A 13,294-nucleotide genomic window follows, 5' to 3' on the forward strand; every position below is an offset into this window, starting at 1 on the left:
AGATTAAGGTCACCAAGAATGATGGTTTGAGAGTTGGGTTTAGCATTGTTGAGTACTAAAGTAGAGATGTCATCCACAAAGGATGTGGGTGGACCAGGGGGTCTGTATATTAGGCGGATGGTGACCGTTTGGTTGGCTGAGAGTCCGAGTTTGACAGAGAGAAACTCTGCGGATTCCGCCTTAGTGCTTGGGATGGTTCTAAGTTCTAATGAGTTTCTGAAGATAAATGCAATACCTCCACCTCTCGAGGTGCGATCGCATCTGATGATGGAGTAATCTGTGGGGATGGCCAGAGAGAGTGCCGGGCCAGATGCCGTTTGCAGCCATGTCTCAGAGATGGCGAGGAGGTCGAGTTCCTGAGTCTTGATAAGATCAGCGATGTCCAGAGCGTGTGCGGCTAGGGTCCTTGCGTTAATCAGGGCGGCTTTAATTAGACCAGCGTTACTTGTTGAATTTGTGTTGGTCTGATGGTGATGGAGCGTGGGTGAGATGGGCGTTTGTGGAGGCGGGTTGAGCGTCTGTGTTTTTAGATGTGGGCTCAGATACATGGGGTGACCCTTCTTACCCATAAGTCTAGATCCTAATCTTAGGTTTCTAAGAGAGATAGAGCATGGTTGGTTAGGTGAGGGTTTTTTGGCAAAGTGGTCAAGCCATAGGGCCGGATCGTTGAGGTAGATGTTGTGGTTTTGCGAAGCAGTGCTTGGGTAGGTATCAGCAGGTCTGTAGATGATGGCCATGGATGAGGTGTACAAGAAGCTAGGTGCAACTACGTTGGATGGTGGTAAGTGTAGCGACCAAGTAATTGCCCACACTAAGAGTGGTACTTGTAATGATGCGAGCAGTGGCCTTAGGGAAGACAAGCGTGATAACATGTTACTGAAGTTAGAGAGGAAAAGGGGCACTGGGTTTGTGGAGCAGTTGTAAGAGTTGTAGGCACTATTTGGCTAGGCAGTGCGTACTCTATGCGAGCAATGCAGGTTCAGATGTTAAAATGTACGGCAGTCAGGTTTGGACTACTTAATTTGGAGTCTAGGTAGTGAGGGTGCATCGAATTAGAGTATACAGGCAGGGCAAGTACCGGGGCACATACATTAGCATATTAATCAGAGAACAATGCGGAGTGCATGAGGCATGTGTCAATGGTAGCGGTGCAACAATTCTGTCACAACAGGTACTCTACTGTTAGCGACAAGTAATGGCAAATCAGGTGGGTGTCAAATTAAGGCACGGTCGAGTAGGCATGTACCCTAGAATTAACTTACAGCGTGTGGGCATGTCTCATGCGGAGCAGTACAACATGTGTAGGCATAGATCAAAAGGTGAGGCCTTTTGCATATGCCTATGCATAGTGAACATATCAGGCAGATATATATATCATGGAGCTAACAAGTAGATCAATGTTGTAATTTGAGCGGGAGCTCAATCATTTCACATGCGAGCAAAAGGCCGGCGGCAGAGCAGTTTCAATGCAAGCACAGGCGAACAGATCAGCAAATGAAGTGGTCATTCAGTAGGCATGTACAGGCTGGGTGGCAATGTGTAACAAACATGAACAGTGCAGGCAATTTGGGCACTACAGAGGTATATTCAATTTATGGTAAGCAGTTGCAGAAGTAGCGACTACTAGCTCAGATATGCAGTTGGCTCAGTTGTTGTTAGACAACAGCAGAACAATACAGTTAGTGGGTATGCAGGCACGGGTTGGAGTAGCAACCAACAGGAAAGGCATTAAGACCAGGCTATGTGTACTACACAATAGAACGATAGGTGCGGAGCATGAGGAGGCACTGAGATACAGCGACACAATCACGTCATGGGTGTGCTGAGCAGAGATGCAAGATGAACAAGTAGACGAGGCATACATACTCGTGCATGCGATTGACTAGCAGCTTTGCAGTTGGAAACAGACAACAGAGGGCTCCAGAACCCAGAAAGGAGTTAATACGTGTAGCGGCAGTGTATGTAATGACTGGGTTCAGAGTGGTCGAGTAAGCAGTGAAAATGTACCTGTATTGCACTACAAAGTGGTGCTGGTACCGCGTATAAAAAGGCCAGGGGTCCGGGCTGATGGCTGGGCAGGCATTGACAGGCTGCGGACAGGAAGCGAGCCTTCTCTCGTGGGCCTTCCCGAAAGTGGGCCGGCTTCGCCTGCCGGCTGATGATTGGCGCAGAAGTATATTCTGCTGGCCAATCAGGGTGCAGGTTTCCTGAAGCAGGTAGGAAGTCAGGCAGTCAGGCAGCGTTGGAGGTAGGCGGCGAACAGGCGGCCATTAACGAAAGTGGTGCTCCTCGTGTGTGCTAATGGCGGCGTGGGGGCACCGGAGCCGAAATAGCAGTGGCCACAACGTTTACAGCCAGTAAACGAAATACCTTGCAGGCAGATGCAGGTGGGCTCCTCCGGTAACGATGCTGGAAGCACGGCGTCATACAGGGTTGTAATGCAGCTAACGCTCGTGCTGCAGAGAGGGATGAGGCAGACAGGGCCTGGAGGCACTGCTCACGCAGTGTTGGGAGCTCCTGCTCCACCCGGTCCGGAATGCTGAAGACCAGGCTGAGGACAGGAAGCGAGCCTTCTCTCGTGGGCCTTCCCGAAAGTGGGCCGGCTTCGCCTGCCAGCTGATGATTGGCGCAGAAGTATATTCTGCTGGCCAATCAGGGTGCAGGTTTCCTAAAGCAGGTAGGAAGTCAGGCAGCGTTGGAGGTAGGCGGCGAACAGGCGGCCATTAACGAAAGTGGTGCTCCTCGTGTGTGCTAATGGCGGCGTGGGGGCACCACAGCCGAAATAGCAGTGGCAACAACGTTTACAGCCAGTAAACGAAATACCTTGCAGGCAAATGCAGGTGGGCTCCTCCGGTAATGATGCTGGAAGCACGGCGTCAAAGAGGGCTGTAATGCAGCTAAAGCTTGTGCTGCAGAGAGGGATGAGGCAGACAGGGCCTGGAGGCACTGCTAATATAAACACATGTTTTAAACACCCCTTCCAACTGCCTCTTTCTCTTCATGGCGATATCATCGCACCTCCATCCCCATTCAATGAAAAACTCCCCTTAGTTTTCAGCAACCATGACCCCGGTACAGCCGCCCCATAATTTGTGCATGTCGCTTTGCCTGTGCACGTCCTCAAGTGTTATTGTCATTCGTCTTACTTCTGTGCAGAACGCTGCTCCACTCCCAAGACTCTTTCATCCTCCCAGCTGGTAGACGGCCAGGGGCTGCTTTATCCACTTATCTGTAGCAGGGTCAGACCCCCCTTCACTGTGGTAATATTCTTCTGTTTGTTCTCCCACATGAAGAACAGACGGAATGGGAAGGTCCACTTGTACCTGATACTTTTCTGAGCTACATATCTCATTATGGGGACATATTCCTCCTTTTCAATAGCATGGACTGTGGCAAATCTTGGAAGAGGAGAACCTCCACTCCATTAATAGTAGCATGCCAAGCAGTCCGAGCTGCCCGCAAGATCTGCTCTGTCTGTAGGATGTAAGTACTGCTAAAACACCCCTTGAAAAGGCCCCATGGTCCATTCTCTTCGGTCGCACTCTGTGGTTACGATCAATACCAATTTCTTCTCTTGACAGTTCTGTTATCAGTTCCCAAAAGCACAGTTGAACAGTGTGCTTCAGATCTTTGTCTAGGACTGATTTGGGACCCCTATGAGATGGATGTTGGACCTTCGGGATCTGTTCTCTAAATCCTTTAATTGGATATCAAGATTATTTGCCAGATTTGACTGCGGTTCCAAAATTTCATTGTCTATCTTGTGTTGTCAGCTACCTACTGTAACGCCCGCTCAGTGGTGTCAATTTGCACCTCCACTTTGAGTTCCCTAGTCGATTGCTTGATCTCCCGCATGTCCTGAAAACACTGGACTAAATCCTCTTTGTTTAATGCCATGGCGTTGTTCAGTGAAAGTTGGGTTTCCTCCCAAATGGATTTCAAATGCTGGCCACTCTCTTTTTCTCATGGACCTTCCCCCCAACAAAGAGGCAGGTCTCCTTCACCAGGCGATTTGGTCTGGGATTGGGTCATGCTCCTGTGAGCATCTTTGGTCCGAGTACACGACATCAGCCTGTTGGTGAGCTGAACATCCAATGCAGATAGGTAGCTCGGTTAGGTCCGTAGTGCAGAATAACACTATCCAGAGACAAGGGCTCCCCACCCAGGAGGGTCCCACCACTGCCACCCCACTCCTCACGTTCCCAAGCTTACAGGACTGGGTCCACATCAACACCGTCTGGCCCAGCTGAGCTATGCCCCCCTGGCCAAGGTATATTATGATGTTGCCCTCCACAGCTAACCCAGGCTCAGCAGCCCTATCCCCACCGTAGCTCACGTCCACCAACCACTCTTTTTCGTCAAAGTCCACCAGGCCCATACAGGGGCAGCAGTCTTACCCCAATTACTGTCTCCAATGTGAGCATCGACCACACAGTTGGGAGGGGGGCTCGAATCCTAGTCAAGTTGCTAAAGGACCTGCTCTTAGAAGCTGCCTGAGAGCTCCACCCCCTCTATACCAGAAGCATTCTCATTGCAGGGCCCACACTGCTCTCCAGCCCTGACACTGTCGAGGCAGATCCTGCTCTGCACTTTCCAGGCACCCAAAAGCTCGCTAGATCCACACCGGGCGGAGAGAATGCTCTCATAATGCTTCCCCGAGCAGGAGGCCATACCACAGCGAGGCCGCTGCATCCGTCACGGCCATAGCCGTTCCCACCAACACCATTGCCTCCTGTCCCCTGTTGGATCCACTGACTGCCTGGGCAGCCTCCTGTGTGGCAGACGACCGCTCTGTGGGCTCTGCAAGGGGGCAGTGACAGGGGAGAAGTGAGCAGACCAGACATATTACTTTTTGGATGCCATTCTGGCCACATTTCATTATATACCAACCAAACATGTGACATTCCTAACAAATATATTGTACTACAATATCATTGCATACTGACAAATGGTCCAGGCGGACCATGGCTCCCACTCCCCAAAGGGGCACATGGTGGTTAGGTCCTGTCCCCACCCACCATGCCCTGGAGGGGGGGGCGATACTAGGAGGCAGCCACTTTGTTACCGGCCCAAGCTGCTCCCTATATCCCACACGCCCGCCCACCCTGCTGGGACCCTCTGGTGGCTGTACACCCATTATGATGGGGGGCCCTGTGCCCTCCCCTCAGCACTATTCCAGCTCAGGAGTCCCCCTGAAAGGGATCCCCGTGTTCACATAGTCCTCCCCTAAATTAAGGGTGGGTGGGATGGGAAAATGATGATGTTGGTGACTGCGGCTGCTTCATTCACTCACTTGCCAGGCCCGAGCCCTGCAAAGCCAGCCGGCCTACCCACTGGAAAACCCATTCAGACAGGCACTCTCCAGTCACTTCCCCCTTTTGGATGCCCCCTGGCCTGCCCAACCTGGCATCCCCACAATGGCGGGTGCTTTGTCTTTGTGGGCATCCGCTCCCCCTCCACCTGCCACCCGCTACTTTGCAGTAGCTCCGCAGGGCAGCCCAGCCTCCAGCGCTGGCAGACCCAGCACCTCCTTGCAGCTGCTGTCGGGAGCTTTTATGCACTTTTACTAACAGTGCCGCCACCTTAGCCTTTGGTGTAGCCTCCCCTCTGTTCCCAGGGAGTGCGGTTCTCATTGGTGTGCAACATCGCCACGGAGTTGCCTTCAATGGGGTGTTTGGGTTAATGATACTCAGCGCATTGCTAATTCTAGGTAAGCCTAACGACCCCTCCTCTGGAACTTATGTTCCATTGCAGGTAGTAAATGAAGGTTCCTATAACCCCACGGGACACTTTTAACATTTTATTCAATCATTCACCCAGATAACTTCTCTTTGCTCGGGCAACAAGGAAAACTGCTGCATTACCTTGGTTTGACATTTTACACTGTTCCGTTCTGTATGGCTAATGTCCTCAAATGTGCTATGCAGTCTCTCCTTCTGTCTTCCATCCTTATCTCTCTGCCACCCCTATGGCACTCACTCTCTCGCCTATCTATTCTAACTGCTTTACTATCACCTATCCTCCTTCTCTCACGAAGTCTGGAAGGAAAATGTTTAAAAAAGAGTTCCTGACCACCAACCCTGGTCTACCCCTTGCAGATACCTACGTCAGTGCAACTTCCAGACAGATTGCCACAGATATTCTCTTTTCTGTCCCCTCTCCAGATCTATGAACCCCATATCCTATCTCTACTCTCTCTCCTTTCTTATCCTCACCCATTAATGGTGGCACTAGATGGGAAATACTCTTGGCGGCTTCTCCTCATCCAGGTGTATCATTAACAGCTATCGCAATGGCATTATTATGGCTCAGGGTCCTCAACCCAACATCCTCATCTTTGACCGGTGCCTGCCGTCTCTCATCAACTTACTTCCTGTGCCTGCTGCTCCTTCCTCTTGTCTCCCTCTCCCTTTTCCCCCTCCTTCGACTGGTGTACAGCGCCCGTGTACCCCTCCTCGGACAACCTTCAAAGGCAGAGACCTGCTTCATCTAGCCATGCTTAATGCTTGCTCTGCTCGCTCTGCTATCCTATCAAACACTCTGCTGACACCTGCCTCCTCTTTGAAGACATTGGCCTTGATATCCTCGTGCTTACTGAGACGTGGTTCAATGCCAGCTCAGTCACTGCTTTTGACTCCCTTCTCCCTGATGGCTACAAGATCATCTCTAAGACTCCCCCTAACTGTGCTTGCGGTGGGGTTGCCCTGATTTTCCCTGAGTGGGTCCCTTCTTCCCTTGTACCCACCCAGCCATACTCCTCCTTCAAGAGCCTGGTCTGCAAGCTGGTCATCTTTCCTACCTTCTCCCTGACCATTGCCACCAATTATAGGCCACCTGGCTCTATCACCCTGTTCCTCTCTGAATGGGCTGATGTCTCCTCCTTTCTCCTGATATCTTCCTCTAAACTCCTTCTACTGGGGGACTTCAGCATCCACCTTGATTCCTCAAGCATGGTATCCACTCTCTTCCTTGACCTCTTTACCTCACTCTCCCTTTCTAATCTCCCATCTGGTCCTACCCACTTGGCTGGACACACTCTTGATGCCTTTATCCACACAGATCTTTTGCTCTCTGCCCTACTCCCACCCTCCTCTCCTGGTCAGATCACTCCCTCCTCTCCTCCCACCTGGACCCTCTCAACCCTCTGACCGCACCTCCCCCAGCTCTGTCAGCCTCCTTCACGGACATCCGCCCGATGAAATGAGTGTTAGTTGCTGCCTTTGCATCTACCTTCAAGTCACTCTCTCCTCCCACTGCAGACTCTACCTGCGACTCTGCTCTCAGTAACCTCCATCTCGCCATCTCTAACACTCTCAACATTCTTGCCCCAGGCATGAGGATGCGCCTGAAACACTCCACCAGGCGTAAGACAAGGTACAACTCTGATCTAGCAGACCAGAAGTGCAAATGCAGAATGGAAGTGGCAGACCACAGGCGCATCCTCTGATAAACTGGCCTGTCGCCTTCGCCAAAATCAATTTCGTCTCACCATTCAATCTAAGAAGAGGGCCCACATCCAGGCCTCTGTCTCTGGAGCATCCAACAACATAGGAGAAAATGTAAAATCTGCAAAGAACTAGCCAATCCTTCTGCAGTCTCCACTTCACCTCTTCCCCTCAGGCCCTCTGCACTGCACTGGCCACCCACTTCACTGCATAAACTCAGGACATCTTGAGCACTCTTTCTTCCTCCTCCCCCCCCTCCTCCCATCCCCCTGCCACTCCTGGCCTCCCAACCTCCCTCAACCTTTCTCTCCTATCTATCACATTGGACAAGGTCACGAGGGTTGTCCGCTCAATGAAGGTCTCCTCCAAACAAGTCTCCCCTGTTATTCCAGAACTATTAAGAATAACATTGGCTCCCTTGCCCAAGCACTTGCTGATTTCTGCAATCACTTGCTTGCTACTGGGTCTTTCCCATCTTTCCACAAGTACTCTCTTGTGCGCCCCCTCCTGAAAAATACTTCTGCCGACGACATGTGTCCAACTAATTACCGCCCCATCTCTATCACTCCCTTCCTTGGGAAACTCCTGGAGAAGCTGGTTTTCCCCCAACTGGCCCAGCATACTGAGCTTGTTGGTAGCCTACACGACCATCAATCTGGATTCCGGGCATCCAGAGGCACAGAAACTGCTCTTATGAACACCCTTGAAGAACTGCTTGCATCTCCTGACACTAACTCTCCTGCTGTTCTCATTCTACTTCATCTTTCCCCTGCATTTGATATGGTGAACCACTCCATCCTCATAAAACGGCTCCACGATACTGTTGGTATCTTGGAGCGGGCACTGGACTGGCTGACCTCCTTTCTCATTGACTGTCCCTCTCAGGTCATCCAGGGCTCTTTCTCCTCTCCTACTTCTATCTCCACCTGTGGCATTCCCCAGGCTCTAACCTCTCACTCTGTCTCTTTAACGCCTGTCTCGCTGTGCTAGCTCACATTATCTCCGCTTTCTCCCTTCACTTCCAGTGCTATGCAGATGACACCCAACTCATCTTCAAACTTCCCTCTGAGGCTCTCCCTACTTCCTCTACCATTCCCGACTGCCTATCCGCTATCCAGTCCTGGTGTGCCTCCAATGATCTCTGCCTCAATGCCAGCAAGACTGAGATCCTTCCTATTGGGACTCCCACTCCCTCTTTCCTTCCTTCAGTCTGGCTGACCTCTATGGGCTCTCCTCCTTCTCCTGCATCTGAAGCCAGAAACCTTGGAGTAATCTTTGACTCCTCTCTCTCTTTCCTCCCTCACATCTTGGACATTGCCAAGAGGGCCCACGTTCAACTCATTCTCAGAGGTATCCTTCCTTTCCTCACTTTTCCCCAGAAACCCAATGTCTCTAGAGCTCTGGTACTCTCTAGGCTGGACTACTGCAACAGCCTATTCCTTAATCCACCCTCTTACTCTCTCCGACCACTCCAGCATGTCCAGAATTGCGATGCGAGACCGTATCTCTCCAGCCCTAAAATCCCTCCACTGGTTCCCTGTTGCTGCAAGCATCAAATTGAAATCCCTCTGCATCATCCATAAGGCTGTCTGGGGCCAGGACCAATATATCTACAACTTGCTCTCATCAAATAATTTCTTTACAGATCTTTACACTCCTCTGGCTCCCACTCTCTGCATGTCAGGTGCTTTTCTAAGCAGTGAGATGGTGGCAGATGTCTCTCCTCTGCTGGCTCCGTCCGCTGGAACAGCCTTCCCCTTCCTTCCTCTCCATCTTGAGCCAGATCTCCACAAATTCTGGAAGTTTCTCAAAACTTTCCTCTTCACATCCTCCTTCCCCCTCTCACTCCCGTGCTAATACTCCACAGTCGCTGAGATTGGTGGCCTGGGACCTTATGTGTCCTCTGGGTTCTGGCCTTCCACCCCATCCCAGCACTTGCCTTCGGGCACCCACTGGTAGGGGTGGTCTGCCCTATAGGGAACTCTGGAGCTTTCCAGTAGGCCTCTGTACTCTGGGCCCCTTTTGAAAATGTGTAATATGGAGCCTCTTAGAAAATATTTCCAGGGCCTCTTTAGGTTGCCAGTCCACCCCTGCCCACTGGCCTGCACTAGTTATTGGCAGTTAATCACTCTGTACCAAGCGATATCTGCTAGGCACTTACCGTTGCACACAACTAACTCCTTGCCACTTGCCTCTGTGGAACTCCTAGCACTTGCCCTTTTCCCTGCTCCTTCTCTCTCTCCCTGCACTTGCACATTCTGAATGCTCACAAGACCTAGTAGGACCGCCCCTTTCCTTTCATCAGTTTATTTTATTTGCCTTTGTTCCCTTGTTCCCATGTTCCCTCCCCTTTGCCCTGTGGATGCTTTGAAACACAATTTCTTGATGCATAAGTGCCCTTCCCAGTGCTTTAGGTGGGCTGGGCCAGTTGGGGCCAGGCCCCGGCCATCTCCAAAAAATGGGGCTGAACCGGCATTGTCGGAACACATTATCCTGCCGCCGCCACAGCCGCAATGGGAGATGTGCCCACCATTAAGTCAGGCAAGCGGACAGAAGTGCCAGGCAGCCACAGCGTCGCTGTAGCTGGCTGGAACTTCTGTCAGTCACTATAACTTTCTCTGCTGACCCCTCGTGTGAGGGTAGGTGATCAAATAGTCATATTCAGTGAACAAAAGAGCCCACTGCAGTTGACGGGATGATTGAGCCTTTGCTGTTTTTAGGTATTGCAGGTTTCGATGATCAGTTATGACCGTGACAGTATGTCTAGCACCAAGGAGATAGTGTCGCCATGCCTTGAAAGCTGATTTTATAGCCAAGCGTTCTTTGTCTGTGATAGCATAGTTGAGTTCGGGAGGTGAGAATTCTCATGTCCAGAAGGCCACAGGGTGTAACTGGCCAGTTCCTGGTTCCCTTTGTGAGAGAACAGCTCCCATAGCCATGCTAGAGGCATCTGTTTCAACTATATAAGGGAGGTCTGGGCGAGGATGCCGTAGAACTGGAGCAGAAGTACATTTTTTCTTAAGTTCTTGAAAGGCCTTCTCTGCTTCTTCGGTCCAATGGAACTTTTTATCAATAGTGATGTAATTGGATGCACTATTTGGGAAGAATCTGGGATGAATCGGCAGTAGAAGTTTGCAAAGCCCAACATACTCTGGATTCCTTTAAATTAAGTTGGTGATGGCCAGTTAAGAATGGCATCTACCTTGTGCCTATCCATTCCGATACCCTTTGTTATGCCAAGGAGACTGCCGGCGGCTCATGGTGATACTAAACTTACCCGATATGTTGGCCGGCAACGTTCTGCCAGGCGTGCCATGTTTCTATGTCACCGAATGTGGCGCTTTTCGGCACCGTTTCATAAACGTTGGAGGTTACTTTCATGGTCTGGGACGTGGACGGACTTCAATTCCCATCATCCTTGGTTCCGTTCTTTTCTCCAATGGGAATCAGGGAGCCTCGCTTTGAACTGCATATTACTTTTCACGTAACATGCGAGTATGCTTCCTATTGAAGTTACTCCGGTGATTTGTTGCTCCTGAAGTTCCGTCTTCACCTTCGACTTAACTTGGATTTTCCTACCTGTGTACCGAACCCCCAGCCTCTTGTACGGATTTCTCTTTCTGCCTTCGCCTTGTGTCCAGTTGCTCCTGTCCGTATATCGAAATTTCCAGTCTGTCTATGGACCATCCTCCTGGATGCTGATTTTGCTTCAAGTCTTCTGCCCGTGTACCGAACCCGGACTGTTATTTGGTTTGGAATTGGAACTCCTCCACTCTACAGCGTGAACAAGCGCACCGCAAGTATGTGATTTCCTTACCTTGTCTTGTCAATCGTGTTGTGGCTGCTTCCCAATTAAACTGACTTCTTCCACATCCTCTTAAATTCAACTCCTCCATGCACAAGAACACTCTGCAGGGACGTGCACCATCCCGTCTCTAGAGTGATCCGCGTGCCGTCGGGTATAGTTCCCCTACTAATTTTCCTCTTTGTTGTTTTGCACCAGCCGTTGTGGACTTCCTACTTAACCTAAGATTAAGCTCCAATCAACACGGTGAGGCTAACAGCTCAGTTATCTCTCTCCTTCAGAGTTAGCTCTGTCATATTAGTTGAGTCCTTCGCTGAACCCAATTTCTTCTTGTCTTTAGGGTTGGGTTACCAAGAGGGAAAATCAGCTGTAGTCAGTACAGGCACTACTAGTGTTATATTAAGAATTAACTGTGTTAATCATTATTCTTTCTTAATATTAATACCTTTTCATTCTTTTACAGCTGGTAACTATAGCAGTGTGTGTTCCCGCTCTTTTGAGTGATCGGTCTCCTTGATTGTATCCTTAAACAGTCTGGGGACATATTGCTAAAAAGAGCCTTCTTTCCCCCAACAGAGAGGAGGCCCTGGTTAGGTCTGACTACGGGCTCTACAATCAAGTCCTGGGTCAAGGTTCCGTTGCATCACCAGGATTACCAACCAGTGAGTGACACCCTTTGGTGTGAGGATAAAACCGAGGAACTCCACTTCGGTGAAATGAAAAGAGCATTTTTTAAGTTTAGCATTCAGTTTATGTTGGCGAAGTTTAGTAAAGACGTAGCAGACATGCCTGACATGGTCTTCTTTTGTAGCAGAATACACTAAGATGTCATCAATGTAAACCAGGGCGCAAACGTCGATTAACTCATGCAAAACATCATTCATAAAGTATTGGAATGCAGCAGGAGCGTTGCAAAGTCCAAAAGGCATTACCTGGTATTCATACAAGCCGTATTTGGTACAAAAGGCGGTTTTCCATTCGTCTCCTTTCTTCACTCGAACAAGATGGTACGCCCCTCCTAATGTCCAGTTTGGTATAAATTTGGGCGTCTTTGACTTGATCCAATAATTCGGTAATAAGGGGCAGTGGATAACGTTTTTTTACTGTGCTCTGGTTTAATGCGCGATAGTAGATGCAAGTCCTCAAATCTCCTTGCTTCTTTGGTACGAAGAATAAGGGACTGGCTGCCGGTGATTTAGATGGCCGGATAAATCCATTTGCCAGGTACTGATCAAGATAAGATTTCAAATGGAGGTTTTCTGGTTCAGTAAGTGCATAGACACAAGGAATTTGCGCACCAGGTATGAGGTCGATCTGACAATCGTAGGGCCTGTGCGGTGGTAGAGTATTGGCTTGTTCTTTCTGGAACACGTCTTGAAAATTTTGGTATTCATTTGGTAGAGTACTAGTCACACCTAGTACAATTGCCGCCGTACTGGGAGTAGCAGATGTACATAAGTCTGTTTTCCCCTTTTCTTGGTAATAAGAGGTGCAAGCACAATCATCGGAAAAGGCCAACTTCTTGGCACGCCAATCTATTAGAGGGTTGTGAGCTACCAACCATGGCATCCCTAAGATTAGTCGAAACTGAGGAGCTTTGATGAGATCGAATGCAATAGATTCTCGGTGTCCATCCTGGCACATTAGGTTAATGCTGCTGTGCATTGGGTTACTGGTCCGGAAGCTATTTCTGTCCCATCAACAGTAGGAACTTTTTCAGTAGGAACTTTTTCAGTAGTCGATTTAGAGCATAAGGGAAGCCCCATCTCTGCTGCCAGATCTTGGTCTACATAATTCCCAACTGCTCCACTGTCTATGTATGCTTTGACAGCATGCATCCGAGACGGTTGTTGGTGATTGATCAAAATTACTGGTAATGCAAAATGTGAGGTCTGTGGCTCATCCTTCTCGCTCAACAAGCGGACCTCTACGCTTACCGGGCTTGGTAGTTTTCCGACTCCTTGTTATTATCTTCCTTCTCTGTGGCTCCAACAGTTCTCCATGGTGGTTTCACTGGACATTCTTTGAGGAAGTCGCCCAATTT

This window comes from Ambystoma mexicanum, chromosome 10 (genome assembly GCF_040938575.1).
Source record: "Ambystoma mexicanum isolate Mex_15411 chromosome 10, UKY_AmexF1_1, whole genome shotgun sequence".
NCBI classification, from domain to species: domain Eukaryota; kingdom Metazoa; phylum Chordata; class Amphibia; order Caudata; family Ambystomatidae; genus Ambystoma; species Ambystoma mexicanum.